Source organism: Armigeres subalbatus, chromosome 2 (genome assembly GCF_024139115.2).
Source record: "Armigeres subalbatus isolate Guangzhou_Male chromosome 2, GZ_Asu_2, whole genome shotgun sequence".
NCBI classification, from domain to species: domain Eukaryota; kingdom Metazoa; phylum Arthropoda; class Insecta; order Diptera; family Culicidae; genus Armigeres; species Armigeres subalbatus.
The window spans coordinates 399,727,809-399,746,850 of NC_085140.1; the positions used below are offsets into that span (position 1 = coordinate 399,727,809).

At 38.6% G+C, this 19,042-nt stretch overlaps 1 protein-coding gene and 1 long non-coding RNA gene across 7 annotated transcripts in view; both read left to right on the plus strand.

Annotated features, from left to right (window-relative positions):
* LOC134213273 (aryl hydrocarbon receptor nuclear translocator homolog) overlaps positions 1 to 19,042 on the plus strand; it is a 627,873-nt gene that overhangs the window by 171,879 nt on the left and 436,952 nt on the right. The window lies entirely within an intron of this gene.
* Positions 17,562 to 18,223, plus strand: LOC134217527 (uncharacterized). Its single transcript, XR_009981076.1, has 3 exons — positions 17,562 to 17,665; positions 17,721 to 17,819; positions 17,947 to 18,223. It is a non-coding gene; the product is annotated as an uncharacterized LOC134217527 (long non-coding RNA).

Sequence of the window (19,042 nt, forward strand, 5' to 3'; positions counted from 1 at the left end):
TGGGCGAATTCTTGGATAAATTCTGCAGAAATTTCCGTGGGAACTGCCGGGGAGATTCTTGGAGAAATTTGTGAAGGAATTCTTGGACAAATTTTCGGAAAAAATCTTAAACAAGTTTCCGGAGAATTAATTTCCAGAAGAATTTATTTGTGCACTACTTTCCTTGGAGGAATTTTGGGGTAGGAATTTCCGGGTAAATTTCTGAAAGAATTTCCAGAGGAATGCACGCTAAATTGTATAGATCTAGATTTAGCAAATTCCATACGAAGTTCTCCAAGAATTCCTGGACAATTTTCCGGGATATTTTATTGGAGGTGGATTTAGTGGAATTTCAAAAGGAATTCGGAAGAAATAATTGACGTGTCCTCGTGGTAATTTCTGTAGAGTTTGCGAAGTAATTTATGAAGTGTTCTTGGAGGATTTTTTGGAGTAACTCCAGAGAGAATTTTTGGAGAAATTTCAAGGGTAGTTAATCATGAAGTTACAGGACTTCTCGGGAATTTCCAGAGAAAGCTTCCTAAAGCATTCATGTAGGAACTTCCGGAGGAATTCCTGGAGGAACATCCATAACAAGGATTTTTGAAGAAATTAGCGGAAGAATTACTGTAGGCACTTCCCGAGAAATTCCTGGAGGAACTCCTGAAGGAATTCTTGGGGGAACTTCAGAAGAAATTCCTGAAGAGCTTCCGGAGAAATTCCTGGAGGAACTTTCGGAGAAAATCCTGGGAGAACTTTCGGAGGAAATCCTGGAGGAATTTTCGGAAGACTTTTTGGAGGAACTTCCGGAGGGATGTTTGGATGAATTTCTGAAGGAATTCCTGGAGGAACTTCCGGAGGAATTTCTGAAGGAACTTTCGAAAAGGAATTCCTGAAGCAACTTCCGGAGGAATTCCGGGAGGAACTTCTGGAGTAATTTCTGGAGGAATTTTCGGAGGGATAACTGGAGGAACTCCGGAGGAAATCCTGGGGAAATTTCCAGAGGAATTCATGGAGGAACTACCGGAGGACTTTTTGGAGGAAATTCCGAATGCATTCCTGGAAGAACTTCCGGAGGAATTTTTGGAGGAACTACCGCAGGAATTTCTGGAGGAACTTTTGGATGAATTTCTGGAGGAACTTCCGGAAGAATTTCTGTAGGAACTTTCGGAGGAATAACTGGAGGAACTCCGGAGGAATTGCTGGAGAAACTTCCGGAGGAATTCCTGGTGAAATTTCCAGAGGAATTCATGGAGGAACTTCCGGAGGACTTTTTGGAGGAACTTCCGAATGCATTCCTGGAAGAACTACCGGAGGAATTTTTGGAGGAACTACCAGAGGAATTCCTGGGGGAACTTCCGGAGGAGTTCTGGAAGAACTTCCGGAGAAATTTTTGATTCCGGAGAAGATCCTGAAAGAACTTCCGGAGGAATTCCTGGAAGAACTTCTGGAGGATTTCCTTGAGGAACTTCTGGATGAATTCCTGGAGGAACTTAAAAGAAGTTTTTGTAGGGGCTTCCGGAGCACATCCTGGAGCAGCTTTCAGAGCACTTCATGGTGGAATTCACGGAGGAATTAATGGAAAAATTTCAGAGAATTTCTAATGCTTGAAATAGGCTCACGCCGAATCACGCTGCTACCGCCGATTACCAATGGCGTGACACCACCACGCCGCAATCGGCACACAGGTCTACACCAATGATGTATCTTCACTTCATTGGAGAAAAGAAAATTTCCATCTCACTTTTAGGGGGATTAATAAAAAAACACTTCTCCTAAGTCACTTAGCCTCTAAAATCATTTTTTCAAGGCCAAAACATTTTCGATCACGAATTCATGGGTTAGAAAACACTGTGCACTAATAGTGAGACGTTTTACTTGGGCAGCGTTCTCATTCTTCATCACTCATTTGCATTCTTACTGCGGTTTGGGCGTACATACCGTGGCTTCCTCAGGAAATGCTTGCGTTGGCAAAAATTTGCCTTCCAATGTTTGTTTACAAAAATCATGTACGCCCAAATCGCAATGTGGCCTCAAATTATTTTTTTTTGACGTGGGACTACGTCTGTGTTTTTTGAAATCCCGAAAATCCCGGGACAAACAATCTTTTTCGCTTTAGGTTTACTAACAGAGTATTGTTTGTTATATGTTTTGAACGCCCAAACGTCCTTAGTGTGCACCCCTTATTGATTTCCTCGCTCCCCCTAACACTGAGCCAGTCGTCCTGAGTTCCTCGATTGCAGAACAATTCCAATCCGTTGCCCGTACAAATGGCGTTCTATTCGACGTTTGTAAAACAATCTGTCCGGCAAATGTACCTGTACAAGTGGCCCGATTCCGATGCTTACACGCCTCTCGATACTCTGCTGACCAGCAACCTATCGAACGTTCCCACCTTCCTATAAATTCCGTACGGCGCTACCCATGACGTATGCAGCCAAACGATGATCACGCGACTTATGCTGTCATCGATCCCATACTGCGATTACGCCTTTGTTGCTAATCCATTCATACTTAGATGTAGATCCGGAACCGTTACTGGGCCCATAACTTGTTGGAAATAAGGTAGAGCTGCAGCTGCTGGCAGAAGTATCAGTCAGTAGCCTACCATAGAGTAAAGGGAAACTCTAGTATTATGTTTTCTTTGACAGGGGGTTCCCTTATCTCCAATAAGTTATGGGCCCAGTACGCTCACACTACACATCTTCCATCTACAGTGGGGTGTCGTACACTATCTGATATCTCAACAGAAAACACGTTGCGTCAATAGGGCATTGAATGCAAATCCATAAACTATCTCCAATACATATTTAAAACAATGCAAATTTGAAAATATTATTTGATGTGCTGAAATCAATCAAAGCGACTTCGACCGACTAGGACTAGGCGAACATCCCTTTTTTGAAAATAGTATTCTTATTTCCGATAAAAACGTGAACAAAGTTTGCTTTTTGAAATCGTTGATTGATTCTAGTTAAAATTGAATTGAGTTTCAATTTAAACTCTGTATTATCTGCCCTTTTTCAAATATGAATTTTCATCCCTGAACGTTGAATCTGTTTTTCAAAGAACCATCTTAAAATCCCGAGAAAAATTTCATCCCATATTCCGGTATAGCGGAAACGGCCGGGAAATAAAAACTCTAGTTTAAACTGAGATTAAGAGATGGGTTAATTATTAATGCTTTGAAGAAATCCAAACTTAAATCTATATAAATAAAAATTAGTTTAGGTTACCTTCCTGACGAATCAACTCACGAACGGGATAACCGATTTGTGAATCCCTAATCGATTCGTCGTGGGATCCGTAAGGTTTGTATGTACAAAAAAAAATATAAATTTAACGTGAAAAGGTAAAAAATCAGTACAATACAAACAAACAAAACAATAGCACGGAAATTGATCTAGAGTGCGGTGTTGCAAATAGTTTAGTATTATGATATTTGCAACACAAACACCCAGGCAAAGCTGGGTATTTTTCGCTAGTTATAAATAATTTGCATTACATACAGTTACGTAGTCCTACGTCTCCTTTGCGTACAACCCGATTGGGCTGCACCTTTGAGTTTTTATATGTCAATAGAAACATTCAAATAAAGGTTTACTAAAAACCAAGACGTTCGGTTGAAATGTAACTAAAATGGTAACGGCAAGGATTATGGACAATGTCCAAGTATGGGATGTATTGGCAACAAAAAAAGGAGAAGTACTTTGCTTGCCTGGAATTGAGCCCACGTGCTTCTGCATAAGAGACAAAAATAGTAGCGAATGAACCATTGAACCATTATTTCACATAAATTTAAGTTTAAGTACCTAAAAAGATTTCTCAAGTAATGTCGAATTGTACAAAACCATATCTGGAAAACTCAAGTAGCTGAAAGTACAATAAACAAAGGCCTCTTCATACCTCCTGGTTTATTTCCCATATTACATCCGACATATTATCACCTAAAAGTCCTATTTTGATCTTATCTTTCTCCTTGCTATAACTATTTACCCAAAGTTTTCCCACAAACGGGTAATAAACATTATTGAGTTATCACTACTATTCATTCTTCATCAGTGACGGCGGAGATCGTTTAACTCCATCAACCAAACACTTTAACGGGTCGATCCTTCTCTTCTCACATTTTGTGGGAACTCAGAAAAAAAAGACACAAACACAATCTTGACGAAAAAGTTCGCAACATTGTAAATTTTCATCGTACTCACATGACGCAGTCACCGCCGTTCACAGGGAACAGAATTGATTAAGACAACCATCGTCGGCGTGCGGTGGCAGCTTGTGGAGTTGCGCACACACCCACCTAATTAGTTCGTTCCGATGCGCTATTGCAACGCCAGCTAGCTCGCATTGTGTTCTGCGCCGTTCTGAGCCCAAGCTCCGAACCGCACGGTGACGGCGGAAATAGCCGGTTCCGAAGTTACACATTATTCGCCAAAGTGGAAAACGGCGCGATCTTGTTAGTGCAGTAGCGCAAACAGCCGGCAATGAATATTCAAAAATCCGCATGTCTGCCTAAACATTTTCTCCTCATAGAACCGGGTGTTCTTGTGCTTCCACAGTTGGCAGCGCTTGGGTTGGATAATTGGACACCAGCACAGGCTTATCTTTGCTCACACTTGCCGCGACGTTTCACTCACGGTTGATGTTGTTTGCTCATAATTTTCTAATGGATTACCGACATTGAAGCTGGGGACCGGGGCAAGTCGGGTACGCTGGTGGTGCCCTGCTCCACCGACAGTCAAGCGTACGTAAATGCTCATGCGCAACATTATCAACAACTGTTATAGCCGCCAACAACAACCGAGGCTGGTTAACTGACTGGTTTGTCTATAGTCTAAGTGAATGGGTAGACTTTGGTTTGGCTTCGGGCTGACCGGCAAAGTGTGAATCATTATTCGGAACAATCTATTTTCCACCCGGTGCCTCCGCAGACGGGCACGACGACGACGACGACTTCAAGTCTTCGCGCGTCTGTCAGCTCGCTGAGAAGTTCTCAAAGTTGGCACATGATGCTAGTTGGGTCGAATGGACGATTGAAGATATGATTTTCGCCGGAACCTTGTAGGCAATGTAATTTCTCAGGTTAGGAAGTGTGTAATTAAGAAAGCGATCAACACTATGCATATGGATTCGAGAAGGCAAGCGTTTCTACTGATTGGTATGATAAATTTATGCTGCTTAATATTTTTATTGGATCCAATGGGATTAAATTCAATGCATATAGAGTATCTTAAAGAACAGAATAAGAGTGAACAACATCATTTAGTCAGGGATCTTCTTAACGGCCTATTGAATCAAGTTACCACTTTTGCCTTCGTACACCATGCGGCCTCAATTCTCGTCCCGAGTAGGGGAGAGTAGCTACAATTATTTTCAATTTTCAATAAATTCAATGCCCAATACTCTTTACCATGATGAAGAGGCTTGCATGAGTTGTATAATACTAAAAATTATAACTCAAGCCTGTTCTGCGAATTTAGTAAAAAAAAATAATAATTTCACTTATTATGACACCACGATAATACACATGTCTAATAATCACAGCATTAGGTATTCAAGATTCAGTGGGTTTCGTGGCCATGCGGTTAGCGACGTCAATCGTCTGGTGGCGTGTGCTACTAAGTGTGCACGGAAATAAATACAATCATGAATAAAAAATCATGAAATCATGAATCAAATCAGCTTATGAAAAACCATGATTTCAGGATCATCATTCATGGTTCTGCGCAATCCTCATCAGTCGACAAAATGCATAAGCAGTTATACTTCGAAAACTCCCTTCCCAAGAAGTAAGAACGGTTGAAAGGAAGCACGCCGGACTCACACTGTACTCGAGTTCGGGGAGCAGGCCATTTGGCATAAAGTTATTTGGCATAACGCCATTTGGCATAAGGTCATTTGGCATAAAGGCCATTTGGCATAACAGTCATTTGGCATAACGGACATTTGGCATAATTGTAACCAACGTCAAAAGTGAGGGTCTTTTGGCATAACGGACATTTGGCATAATTTGTCTTTGCGTGTCTAAATGGTGACTAAGTGGTGCGGGAAACACCCCGGAATAGTAAATATAACACCCGTCGATAACAATATTAAAAAGACATTAACATCTCGTGGAAAGAATGCATTTGCAATGCAATGCAAAAGTAGGCGCATGCCCGGATGAGAGCAGTGGTGGATGTAATCCCCTCTTTAAAAGTAGGCGTGTGGCCGGAATATGGCAATGAAGGATATGATACCTTCTTTAAAATTAGGCGTGTGGCCGTATTAGGGCAATGAAGGATGTGATCTCACAGATAACAGATATTGAGGCTGGCATCCGATACATGTGTAAACATCCGCAACCGTTAATTCAAATGTATTTTAACCGCGTTTGGCAATTGATTGGAGATGGCGCAAGGATCATTGTTATTGAAAACGCAGCCCCAAGGCGGCTGTCAAATGCATTGACTGCAATCGACGGTTATTATTCAGCTGCGTCCATATGTACTGCCGTAATTGGTTGAGTAGGGGGCAGTAGATGGCAAACGTCTATCTATTCAAAAGTTTACACATGATTTTTAATAAAATGTGTTCTAGCCTAAATATCTGTTATCTGTGGTGATCCCTTCTTTAAAAGTAGGTGCTTGCCCGGACTATGGTAATGGAGGATATGATCTCTTCTTTTAAAGTAGGCGCTTTCCCGAATTAAAGTCATGGTGGAAGCGATCCCTTCTTTAAAAGTAGGCGCTTGCATGGAATATGGCAATGGATGATGTGATTCCTTCTTTAAAAGTAGGCGCTTGTCCGGATTATTATAATGGTGGATGTGATTCCTTCTTTAAGAGAAAGCGCTTGCCCGGATTGAGGCAATGGTGGAAGTGATCCCTTCTTTAAAAATAGGCGCTTGCACGGATTATGGCAATGGAGGATTTGATTTGTTCTTTAAAAGTAGGCACCTGTCCGGATTGAAGCAATGGTGGATGTAATCCCTTCTTTAAAAGTAGGTGTGTGGCCTGAATTGTGGCAATGCAATGGTGGATGTGATCCCTTCTTTAAAAGTATGCCCTGCCCGAAATATGGCAATGGTAGATGTGACTCCTTCTTTATAAGTAGGCTCTTGTCGGGAATAAATCAATGGTAGATGTGATCTCTTCCCCGAAAAGCACAGTTCAGATTGATTTGGTTACAATAACTCACATGTGACTTGATTGGCTTTAGTTACTCGTCTACGACAAGTGTGTTGCTTGAGTTTTTAAAGTTAGGCGTTTGCCCGGATTAAGGCAATGGAGGATTTGATCCGATCTTAAGGCGCATGCCCGGATTGAAGCAATGGTGGATGTAATCCCTACTTTAAAAGTAGGCATGTGGCCGGAATAAGTCAATGATGGATGTGATCCCTCTCTCGGAAGTAATTCTGCCGTTTTGTTATTTCGTTCCTCCCGAAAATGTCTACCATCAGTTTAAATTTATCAGAAAACAGCCTCGACCTACTTTATCTACGCTAAACATTACATGAAATATCCCTTTCGCTTTCACAGTTCGAAATTATGCCAAATGTCCGTTCTGCCAAATGACCCACTCTTTTCTTACAGTTCAAAATTATGCCAAATGTCCGTTATGCCAAATGACCATTATGCCAAATGGCCTTTATGCCAAATGACCTTATGCCAAATGGCGTTATGCCAAATGACTTTATGCCAAATGACCCAGACCCTCGAGTTCGAATTCCCTGTTGATTTGTTTTTTTTTATTGTTCGATCTCAACAACCAAATCGTAACACATTGGTTGCGTTACGTTGCGTTATATTCATGGTTAATGTTCATAACATGAAAACACGATAGGTTCATGAAATCATGAATTATTTTCTCATTTCCGGGAACGAATTTTTACCCGTGTGTGCTCGATTCTTGCCCGGTAAGGAAAAAACTGAAAAAAAAACTGTGACACGAAAAACTCTCCACTAGTCCAATGGGTGGTATGTGTTCTGTCCGGCAAAGGAAAGTGGATAAGGGCTGGTATGCGTAAGTGCAATCAAAATTTGTTTTTTTTTGTGACTTTTTTCATCTCTTCAGTTTTGATTAATGATTAAAGATTCGATTATGGGACAATAGGTCGAAAGTTTTCCGGTCGAATATGCCATGTGGCCGACCATACAAGACCGATACTCTCTTGGCATTTCATGTGACTAAACGTCATCCATCAAGTTTTATGTTTTCCTTAGAAACTAAACAAATTTGGTGATCAATGCTGGCTGCAGATAATGAATGCATCAGAAACACACAGAGAAATGGGCGTTTCCGTGAAAACGGTTCCAGAAATATGACGAAATGATGGCAGATCGAAATAATGCAAACATGGCCATCTAACGTCATGGCTTCACGACACCATGATTAAAGAAACATTTTTAAGATGATAGTGCCCACACCTTATAGCAGGTTCCATAGGCCTCCGAAAAGGGGTTGATTTTGAAACCGACTGGAAACATGCATAAAATGTGTAAAAATGTCATGTTTTTCCAAGACGATGAATATAGAATCAACATCAAAGTTACATTTTGAGGACTGTAAGACTCATTGGCCAATTTGTGACAGTTTCTGGGTGTTTATTTCAGCCTCATCTCTACGTATTATTGACTGTTTCACGATCTGCAGCAATAGTCAGCAAATTAGTTCTAGTTTCTGCATAAAACATGATGAAAACCCACTTTATAAAAATCACACAAGCAGGAAACAAATCCATTTCTCATATACTCTCGGAAAAAACCGAAACATTTTTGGTGCCCATTGGTCGATATGAGATTCAGGGAAAGAAGCGAATACTAGAAGAGTTTCTACGTCAGATGGTTCCGGTTTTATCAAAACCCTATTATTCATCACTTTTTTTTTCGGCCAGTATATCTGTCCAGCAAATGACATTTACGGTCAGTACGACCCACTCGGCCAAATGACATTGTCGGCCGTATTACCTATTCACGGTCAAACGTAATGCTCGGCCGAAACATCTTTTCGGTCAAACGACCTGTTCGGCCAAATAACCTATTCGGCCGAACTATGTATCGATGTCGTATTTCCTTTTCAGCAAAATGACATTTTCGGCAAATCCGTTTTTGGCCTAATATCCGTTCCGGTCGGATCAATCTGGGAAATGAACGCTTAATTGTATTATTGTGTGTAATTTTCTTCTGGAAGAGATTCTCTACTCATCCCGTGGATTCGCATAAGCGTTTTTGCTTATGGAACCACCCCATCAATTTTTGGCATTCATACAGGAGTCTGATGAAATATACACAATAATATAAACAGGATCAAATCATTTGCCAGATATGACCACCCAGGTAACCAGTAAGCATTATATAAAGCATTTAAGTGGCATTATGCGCCTTTACTGCGAAACATTAAATGCCAATAAACTCTATAGTCGCCTTTAATGCTTTTTTAATGCAGGTTTTGGCCCAATATATGGCTGCTTAAATGCTCAATCCTACTTTATCGATAAAGTAGAAATTTTGCTGAGTAGCATTTATTCAGCATCCGAAATGCTGAATAAATGCTTAATTTTAAAAACAAGAAAAAAGGTTTCTTTAATGGCATTTTTTTCTAATTCTTTTTTTACATAGTTTTTTTTCATATTATATCGTTATTGTATTTTCATATTTGAAATGGAACATATTTTTTTACTTTCTTCGAGCGGGATTCGAACTCGCGCTCTTGCCACACGCTGTAGTTGTCATCGCCCTTACCAGCTGGCCCATAAACGTCATACCCAGTTGCAATGAAACAGCTACAGTAGTGCTGCTTTAATGCATCCATCGAAAATAGTGCAATGGAATAATCAAATGTAGCTAAACTATGTAATTAGTGATAGGGTTAGGTTAACGACAAGTACTCCTGTCAATGGAAAAAACATTCTGCACGTACCGATTTCTATTCTCAAATGTAAGTTCATTGGACAAATAGTCCCCGCTATATGGTTCCATATTGGAAAACGTTTGACGTATGAACACTACAGGCCTTAAAGTAGCACTAATTTGAATTGTGCATTCAAAATGCTTTTATAAGACTATGCCTCTCATGATTGCTTTGAGAATGCTTATTTAGAACAGCCAGGTTTTCGAAATGCTTATTTACAGCATGGAGCATATGCAATGCCAGTATAATGCTACTATAGTGCTTACTTTAATGCTTATTGGTTACCTGGGCAGTGCTACTGGCAGTTGCCTTGCTATAATAGATGGTAGTATCAACATCAATATCCGTTTCCGTCGAACGTCAGCCAAATGGGATTCGGTTAGATGATTTTCGGTTTAACGTATTTTTCGGTCAAGCGGTATTTATTCAAATAGCTTTCGGCCAAACGACCGTTATCCTTCTTAACCAGCAATTATAAAATACAAACACTTGCAAGGACATGACTAGGTGTGCAGAATAATTCGGGTCCGCTTAATTCCGATTGTGGCGAAATCTTCAAAGACCGTGGATATGTTCAATTCTGCAACTCCATCTACGAATCGTGCAAAATTTTATGCTTTGTTGTAGTTTTCGAGAGTTTAATTTTTTACACCCCCAAAAGGCTCTGACCGGTCTGAATGCCATTACTTCGGATAAGACACTACCCCGAAAGAACATTACTCCAAAATCATCCTTATTTAGTCAAATATTGTATATGTTTTAAATGGTTCTTGCATCCACAAACTTGTTGTTATGATTATAGAGGACCAAGTTTCAAAATGTCTGGTTTTCGTATCTTCTTCGAATGAAGTCGGACAGAACCGGTCCAAAGCTTAATTTGATTGATTTTCGTGGACAAATTTTCAGCCAAAATTGTACTGCTTTTGCTCTGAATAAGACCAACGAGTAGACAACTCTTCTTTTTTTATTTTTAAATGAAAATGTTCATTTTCCTGAAACGAGGTAAACGATTGGAATTCTTATTGTTTCGAAGAATGCGTTCGCCCGGAATATAACAAAATTGTGGATGACTCTATTATTTCAAATTTTGTTTAACCGAATCTAAAGCAAAATAATAGATTACTTCTATCTTTTCCTGTGATCAAATTTTTTGAGTAGATAGATAATTCCTCTTTTTAAATCACCCGTTTACCCTAACACTGCATACCATCTTTCCTAGGATAACAATAGAAGACTCCTTCTTCGGAAAAAGCCGTTTTCTCAGAATAGTGTGAAAAGTTGATAACTATTTCTTTTATTGGACTCGTTTTTTCCGAACTAGATGACTCCTTCGAAGCTCACGTTTGTCCTGATTCTGTTCGCATTCAAAGTGAAAAACGCGTTCTCTTGGAATAAGTCGACAAAGTAGAAGACTCTTTATTTTAAAGCACACATTTGCTTGGAATTATTCGACCGACTAGATGAATCTTCTTCAAAAGTACGTGTTTTTTCGGAATGGGGCGCAAGAGTAGATGTCGATTGCTTAATATTCATCTATTCCGCGATTGATCCGTGCTGGTGCAAATTGCACTTCGATCCAAAAGAATAGTGGTTAGCTGGGTAAGGTGGTAAGGGTTTACTATTTACAGGGCTGTGACAATAGCCGGGGATTTCGCGATTTTTGCGGATTTGTCACGGATTTACTTTTCCATTCGCAAAAATTGCGGTTTCTTCAAATTGTGTCGTGAAAATCGAGGATTTATATTTACGCTCTCTTGAAACTAGCAATTTTCGAGTTTTCTGAAATTGATTGGTCAAATTCAAAATGTAAATGTTTTACATATGAGGGCATGAGGAATAATACTTTTGGATCCCGACAAATTGATCATATTGTAATCCTGGATTACCTGAATTATTGTGTTTAGAAGTTTCCATGAATGTTGTTGCCAAAATCGCGACTATTATTACGTTCTGGGGAAGGACACTATATATTTTGCTGTCCCAGGTTGCTACCCTAGCAGCACACATGTCCCACATAGGTTCCTGCAACCCTTATGTGACCAGATTTAGTCACAACCAAGTTGCTGCAACCATTTTTGTCAGACTTGTGTTGCTCGGGTATCGTCCGGGTCAAATGCATTAAAAATCGGCCCTGGGGCGGCCGGAACTGAGTTGATGTTGCCCGTAAGCATGCTGGTTGTTATGAACTCCGTCCACTCGATTGAGCGATAGAGAGGCTCTTCATCTCTCCGACCTTCTGCTGCATCCAGTTCTGCTTCTTTGTGACTTCCACTATTTCAGTCTGCTGTTTCGCTAGCTGTTCGCTAGCTAGTCCTTTGTACTGTCATACCTCAATTACTATCATAGCGTGGTTTGCTACAGATATGAAAATATTTTGTTATTTTACAGTATTTTCATGCACGTACATATTTAAAGCTTGCAAATTAACGCAACAACTGGCCAGGTTGGCCCCCGCCAAGTTAGTAACGGTATCAAATAATTTAATATTAATGCCCATGCCCTATACATAATTTGAGTAATCCAGAGCAAACCAAGAACATTTCTTCATCCCTACAACAAAATGCTAAAGGATTTGGTCTTTACGTTAGCATAAACCGCAAAAACCAAAAGTGATTTGGTATTTTTTTCGTCCGCCATTCCGGTGCTTCAGAGACTTTGGAGCAGAATGTGACGAATCTGAAAGGTTCCGACATTTTGATAAATTTAGGAAGATTGCTCAAATTATGTGAGTATTCTGTCCGCAAAGATCTTTTGTAGTCCTGATTGTTTTGAGAATTGTTTATAGTTTCGTTGAGCTCTATGAACCTTTCTTAAGTAGGTGTCCAACTAATCATCCGTCCAAATTGCCATTTCTTCTTTTTCCTATCTACGACTGAATGCGGATGCGTCTCTGGGTTCCACCATTAAAGCGGAGTCGGAGAAAATGTTATCACGTTTGATAGAAATTCATGCAATGCCATGCCACGAAATCCTTCAATTTACAGTGAAACAGCCATCAAGAACTTTGCTTTGCCTGAATTTAAAAGTCATTTGGACTTATAGTCTTTTCTGACTATGAGTTTTATCATTTGATGAGATAATGCATTTTAATATAAAACGTTATGTAATTTATCCCCAGTGAACTTTAAATCTGAGAAATTCGCCATCGAACACTATTTATCAAGTGATAAATCTTATTTAAAAATCATAAAATTAGTATATTGCACAAATTACTTCATTTTTTATCGATCGGTAGAATAAATAAAAAAACAATACAATTTTCAATAAAAATGTGTTTCCATGATTATTTTTGTTTGTCGCTGTTTTGTTTATGCAGTCGCGAATTTGATTTAGTTAGTCGTGAATTTCGCGGATTGGAATTTGGTCAGTTTGTAACAGCCCTGTATTTATGTTTCTCGAAGTGCACGTTCAGGACGTTTCTCTTGTCATAAGACGAATTCGTACTGTGAAGAATGTGAAGAAATTAATAATTTTATTTTTTAATTAAATAATTTTCTTATCGAGATGTTTTCCATATCTCTTTTTTAAAATTACATACAAATGATATATTGAACACTCCAAGGGACAGCTCTGTGATTTGATATTCTTACTAACGTTTTGCCTTTCTTTCATCTAAAAATATTGAGCTTTAAAACTAAGCTTTTGATCTGCACCTACGGACTCGATATTTGCAGGATTAATTCTTTTTTGTTTTCGGTTGTGTATAAATGTAGTCAGTTTAATTGACAGCAATCAGATTGAATTTGTGCCCTTAGTAACACAAAAAACCATATTTCAATGGTCAAATAAGGCAACCACAGTTTTCTTTTCGTCACGAGACATGCTGAATTTGTACAACACGTGACTAAAATTTCTAAATCTATATTATATGAAGAAGAATTTATCGGTTAGATGACAGTAATTTGCGTCGATCTATCATAAAACGGATGGAATTTAACGAATAGGTTCAATATGCATTGTATGCATCGTCGTCGAAACCATTTGCTGGCGCTCTATTTATGTAAACTGCAAGTGTTCTACCTGGACGCTCATCCAATTGATGGTGTAACCAAAAAGGTTGCAGGGCTGTTATAACAGTCGTGCTTTCGCGGATTTTGCGGATTTGTCGTGGATTATTTCGTTTAGTTGTGCTAGGGGAACTGTACCTGTTTTGGCTATGTTCCTAATTTTGCCAATTTTGCGAATAACCCCGAAAATAAAGCAATTCGCGAGGGATTTATTAATTCCAACAAAAGATATATCTCTCACGGTTCAACGCTACTTTCAACTTATCGATTATTTTGGAAAAATATGTATTTTTCAGGGTTGGTCAAATTAGGCACTAAGTTGGCCAAAACCGGTGCACTTCCCTTATTCGTGGTTCCTTAAAATGCTCTCGCAAAAATCGCAGATTAACATTTACGCACATCCATAGGGATTTTTTTTAACAATTCTTCGAAATTTCCCAACGAATTATTGAAATAATTAAAGAAGGAATTCCTGAATGAATTTGCGATGAAACTCCTGAAAAAAAATCCGTCTTTTAAATTTCTCCAAGAATTCCTTTGGACATTCCTCCGAAATTTGTTCATGTGTTTCTTTGTACACCCCCTGGTTAACTAAAATATTTCTGCAGTATTTATTCTTTGCAAAACCATTCAGGGACTACTTCGAAAACTTCTTTGGAAATCCTTTCGAAAATTTCTTCAGAAACTCCTTTGAAAATTTCTTTAGCAATATATGCGGAAATTCCTTTTGAAACTCCTTCGTTAATTAGAAATTCCTTTGGGAGTTATTGTAGGAATTCTTTTGAAATTTTTGTAAATATATTTTTAGAAATCTTTTGAAAACTCCTTCAAGAGTTAAAAAATTCATTCACGAGTTCTTTCGGAAATTCCTTCAGAAATTTCATTGGAAATGCTTTCATGAGTTCTTTCCGTAATGACTTAAGAAATTTCTACGACAATTACTCCAACAATTCCCTCGGAAAGTTTCCAGAGAATTTTCCGAAAGATTTTCCGAAGAAATCTCTGAAGAAATTATTCCTAATTTTTTAAATAAATCCTGAGGATTTTTTTAGATGAGTTCCCGATAGTATTTTCAATTGAATTACTAAATAAATTCTTATTGAAATTTCTCCAGAAGTTCTAACAAAAATGCCCCAAGAAATTCTTTCGGAAGTTCTCCAGAAATTAATAATATCCGCAAAAATTTGGTTTGTTGCGAAGCAGTTTTGGCAAAAAATTCAAATTATAAATAAAAATTAATTTGGCACCGCTAGTCCGCAGTCCAACCTTCAGTATCTAAAGGGTTCTTTCAAAAATTACATAACACTAAATTTGGTGATTTTGGATCCTCCCCCTCGTAACACTTTTTGTTTAGAAGGTTTAATTTTTTTGTATGGATCGTAAAGCTCGGTTTGACCCCCTCCTTCCCCCTTCAGCGTTACGTAATTTGTGAAAGAACCCAAACACGTTATATCCAAATAACGTTTCAATAATTGTTTCGATGTTTCTGCAGTCTTTACAATATTCCGTTATACAGACTGATCATATTGCAATTCTGGATCTCCGGAACGCCGAATTGTGTTTAGAGCTTAGTCTTTGTCTCCGAAGCTTTTGACAGTGGTTCCCTTAAATGTTGTTGTAAAAATTGTGGTTTATTATTACGTTTTGATCCAAAATATCTCGTTTCTTCGTTTGCTTATTCCTACTAAGTCAGTACATCAGTGCGGTAAGACGCGCGGCTACAGAGCAAGACCATGCTGAGGGTGGCTGGGTTCGATTCCCGGTGCCGGTCTAGAAAATTTTCGGATTGGAAATTGTCTTGACTTCCCTGGGCATAAAAGTATCATCGTGTTAGCCTCGAATTCAAAATGGTACCTGGCTTAGAAACCTCGCAGTTAATAACAGTGGAAGTGCTTAATGAACACTAAGCTACGAGGCGGCTCTGTCCCAGTTTGGGGATGTAATGACAATAAGAAGAAGAAGAAGAAGAAGAAGTACATCAGTCGGGACCTAGGTTTGAACTAACGGGCTTGGTGGTCATATGGCTACCATTTCTTGCCGCATATGCAGGACGTCGTGGGTTCAATCTCAGGCCCGTTCAATTCATCCTACTTTGTATCTTTTCATATATTTCTCATGTTCTAGCAATCGATAGAACTGGAAATGGGAATCTCTCTGGAGAATCACACAAGGTTTAGAAGAACCCCAATGAATCTACATCTTTTCATTTTAAAGCAGATTTAAAATTCTAGCTTTCCCGAGCAGCACAAGTCAAACTAGAATTGTTGCAGCCGGTCACATATAAGTTGCAGTAACCTATGTGGAACATGTGTGCTGCTAAGGATCCTTTCCCGGAGTAATGCAATGACCAATATTAATAATTTTCGTTTTGCTGTATCGTTCTTTTATTTCAAGGTTAACTAACGTAGAAATCATTTGAAATTTCTAGTTAGTTTTACTACGAACCGAATTTCATGTTACTTTTTACTTCTGGCATATCTTAACGTTTAATATTGATTTTTTTGTAACATGATACCTATGATTGCTACTTCAATTATGGCATTGTGTATAGTACAGAAATTTTTTTTCCTATTGTTCAACATGTCGTTAATGTCGACAAATTAAAAGGAAATGGATTGAAGTTTCGCATTAAAATGTTAGTAATTTAACCAACATTCATGTTGGTCGCGGTTTTGTTTTTGCGGATTGAAATTTGCTCAGTTTGTAACAGCCCTGTGGTTGTCGTTGCTAAGTTGAGTCCGCCATTTGCTGCCATACCGGTGGCCCTCGGCATAAGTACCGTACTCGACTCAAGTCGAGTCAAGTACGAGACACTGAAGACGACCACACAGTTGTGGTCGAAATACGTATCTGAAAAGATATCGAAAATTAAATAGTGGAATTAAATGGAGAGTACTTAATTCGTCTTAGACTGTTGAATACATTCCACTAAAAGAGCTTTATATATTTTTCCAAAAAAAAAAATCTCCACTCACCAAACGCGGAGTTTTTGCCGCCATTTTGTTTTCGGGTAGAGCATAATTGCACCAAAAGTAACGGTATTTTAATTGCTAATTGTGAATCATAACAAAAGATAAGCGGAATACAAATCGAAGGGATCGCTTCTCAAGGTGCGTTAGGAACTGTTTACAGTGGTAGTTTAGTCAATCAGACTGCTTCAATTTAAATATTCAGCTAAAAAATAGCTGTACGGATTTTGATCCTTTGATTCGAAATCCGTCCACGGTGGACGGATTTCGAGTCAGGAGTAGTTGATTTTATTCATTATTTCATCATGTTTTTCGTAGTTTTTAATGAGTAAATGTGAAACAGTTCAAAAGTAGAAGCCTTCATGCTCATGTGTCAATGACAAACGTTTCATTTACATTCGATTCCTATTTTCTAATGACTTTTTCATATACTAAGGTGCTTAAGTGTACGGATTTCGATGCCCCACGGTAACCGGATCCTGCTAGCATTTTTGTTCTCTTTCCAATCTCATGGTTGAGAAAATTTGGGAACCGCAAATACAGAAATCAGGGTTAGATGTGGATTTGATTACCAATGCAAACAAATTGTATGATTCTTTTTTCTAACATTTGGTAATGAGACGCCGAATGAGACTAATATGCGAATATCATCCTCTTGGACAGACTAATTTATATTTAATCTTATACGTTATACGTTGCTTATCAGCTTGTGCTTATAAGTTACGTGATTGATCTGTCGATCATCAGTCGAGTGCTAGTTATTGAAATAGACGGATCTAATCTGTAGGAGATTAAACGTTGAGCACCATGAAACTGGTAAGAAGCTTAAAATTTAGAGCGATATTCTTTAATATAATATTTTGTATTTTAGACTATTTTCTTTACCTTGATCATGTTACTACTCGGTGTAGTGTTTGCATTCCCTTCTGAAGGTAGCGATGGAACTAACTCCTTGACAGAGGCGGATAAGGTATTTTGCTTCTTTTCAGTTCTCTATATATGTAAAATTTGTTTAACCTCAATTTTGTTAATATGGTTTACTAAGGTAAACGTAGTGTGGGAAAACAGATTTATCACTAAATATCTTCTTCAAATAGCAAGGAGGACATCATGAACATGCAGTAGACGGCCATCAACATAAGTCGGATGAAGATTCCCACTCAGACGAGGACAGCAAGGAGCACAAACCTTGTCACAAAACAAAGGCATAAGAAGTATAAGGCTTTTGTGGAATAAATTGCTTGATAGAGTATAGGTCAAGATCTGGGACATCAAGACCACAAAATAACGTTGCTTCCCATAATTTAAATTCACCTCACTGATTACTAAAAAAACCCTTGATAAATACACTCATGGCAAAATTCTTTTCTTACCTTATTATACCGATATCAACCCTTTCTTTCCCACGACTCTTTTCAAAGATTGCAATAAAAAGGAATCATAATGAAGAAAAATGCTAGAATAAAAGTTATTTGGCACAACAAACACTGGTTATTTAAAATAATCATATTCATATCATTTTTTGGAAAAGTTTTAGGATATTCTATGTAGCCATACTAGCATTGAGATTGCGATCTACAGCTTCGTCTGTACGACAACGGTCTGTCGATGACCAATGTAAAGTGCCATCTTCCTGTATACTGCCCACTCGCATTTTTGTTCATTTTGTAAAATGCCTGAGGATCGTTTAGAAAGCTCAATTTACTGCATCTAATCCCACAACAGTAGAATAGGCTTTACTATCTTGCTTATCTGTGGAAAGCTGGAAATGATTGAGTTTGTGGGGAGTATTTACAAACGATGTACAAAATCGACCAAAATGCAAATGTTACAAATATTGGATCATGGGCAGTATAATTCTACTTTTTTTTTCTCGAAAATTTGATTGTTGCTTTGCTTGCCTTGTTCCAATTTCTAAGCACATTTCTCCCAGACTTTCAATAGAACTCAAGAAGTGTAAGATACGTAGGTTATCACAACAACAATATGAACAGGGCAACACAAACACCAAGAACAAGGCTATAATGACAACGATGATGGTGGTGATAAATTGACTAGTAATTAAATTTTATTTGCTTTTGTCCCGAAAAGGGTACGAAGACCTCGCCTCAGGTTTTTGTTCTTTTCGGTTTCGGTCGGTGGGGACAAACAAGCATTCAAACCGGACTGACGCCAACACTACCGGGCGACAAC